This window comes from Egretta garzetta, unplaced genomic scaffold (genome assembly GCF_000687185.1).
Source record: "Egretta garzetta isolate BGI_Z169 unplaced genomic scaffold, ASM68718v1 scaffold713, whole genome shotgun sequence".
In the NCBI taxonomy this organism is placed as follows: domain Eukaryota; kingdom Metazoa; phylum Chordata; class Aves; order Pelecaniformes; family Ardeidae; genus Egretta; species Egretta garzetta.
Window position 1 is genome coordinate 1,072,026 of NW_009259104.1, and position 1,884 is coordinate 1,073,909.

Here is a 1,884-nt window from a genome sequence, read left to right on the forward strand (position 1 = left end):
GCCACAAGAGAAGTCACTTTTTGTTAGTCCTGAGAGCTGTGCATGATCTGGTGTGCGATGTAACTACTGAAAAGCCTCTTAGTGCCTGTAATATGCTCGAGCGTAACAGCTCTGTAGGAATGAGTGCCAAAAAAAACCCCCAAAACATTCAGTGTAATAACTTTTAACTCTAAGAAAGAGAATTCTGTAAATATGAAAAAGCAAGATAAGAAGGAAGAAGAGAAAAAAAAAAACCCTGGTAAGATGCTTTGAAGAAGCTTGGATGCTACCTAAATACTACATAGCAGAGGTTCAGAGTCAATCTGTACAATCAGTTGGAAAAAAACATCAAAAAGATTTCCTCCTCTCTTTTGGATAATGTATTAATGATCATTTTCCCAATTTTTTTTTAGCAAAGCATAGTGGTTCTGGGACATTTCTTTTTATCTGATCACATTCCAACCTATGTATCATTCGCTGCTGTAAAATATTGATTATTGGTACATGTGAATCAGTGCTGACCCTTTCTCATCATGACTTATACTAATTGTCCGCATGGGCCTGGACCGATTCCCTCCTCTGAATCACTCCAGCATCTCCTGGGGAGGTCTGCATATTGCTCAGGCACTCCGGTCCCTAGAACAGCCCGGTCCAAAGCCCCAGATCCAGACATGTCCCAACTTGGGAGGGTTCAGAGTCAAAACCTAATTCTGAATTTCACTGCGTGTGCCCCCATCCCCTGCTCTTACTGGTCCTGGGATCCAGAGGGTCCTGCAGCCACCCCTGTCTTGCGGATCACATAGGCGGGGGTGGGCACAGCCCCACCTGGACAGCGGGTGCGGATGCTGTGGGCATGTTGTCGAGACCCCTACTCCAGCAGCCAGGGAGAGGGTGTGCTGTGCTGGCCCCAGTGAGGAGCTAAATGCCTCCCGAGCTCCCACATGGTCATTCATGCTTGTGCACACACGTCAGCTCAGGACTGGGTTCTGTCACAAGCAGGTAACGGGAAATTGAGTTGGAGGGGCATGACTGTGAAAATACATCATGTTCTGCTTAGGATTCATTGGTATCGAGGCAGAGCATCTCCACAGAGCTGAACAAGTTCTGGATTTACATGTGATTTTGCGCTCTGGTCAGGGGAGGTGTGCACACTTTCATCTGCAGTCTTGGTGTAAACCTGGGGTAATGCTGCTAGAGATGGGGAAAAACATCCTAATCAACAGAGGGTAAGTGAGCTCAGTGCCCAGAAAAGCGGTGAGTAGAAAGATAATTGATTACCTTGTTCTGAAGCGTCCTTGAGCCTCTAAGTGACACCAGCAATTGCTAGAGCTGTACCTTTCCAGACAGGCTCTCCAGATGGTGAAGAAAGCCCTGCCTGTACTGGGTGTGCAGCAGGTTTGGGCTCTTTACAAAGATAAGTGTGAAGGCCTATTTATGGTATTTTTTTTTCTTGGTAAAGACAATTTCAGAAGTTGGCTAGACACTGATAGGGAAACGGTGATAGCTGAAGCCTAAAAAATTAATAGGGTTTTGCTAATACAGGAGAGCACGTTGGTGCTTGTATGTGGATATACTGTAATTCTGCAGGCAATCAAAATCAAAGCAGCCTGAGCTAGGGTAAGTAAGCAAAGCGGCTGAGTAGAATAGCCGGCTCCTGAGTTTAATGCAGAGAGGAGATCCATGCTTTTACAGGTGTGCCTGACTCCAGAGCTGGGAACTTGGGATGCAAGGCAGTCCAGAGTCCACAAGGCACATGGCTGGGTCCACGTGTGCTGACTTTCTTACCGGCTGCTGCTCCTGCTGCTGGAAAGAGCATGTGGACAGCTGTTGTCAGAGTGGTACCGAAGGAAAGCTCAAAGGGATGACGCCAGCTTGGCTTTTTTTTTTTTTTTTTTTTTTTTTCCC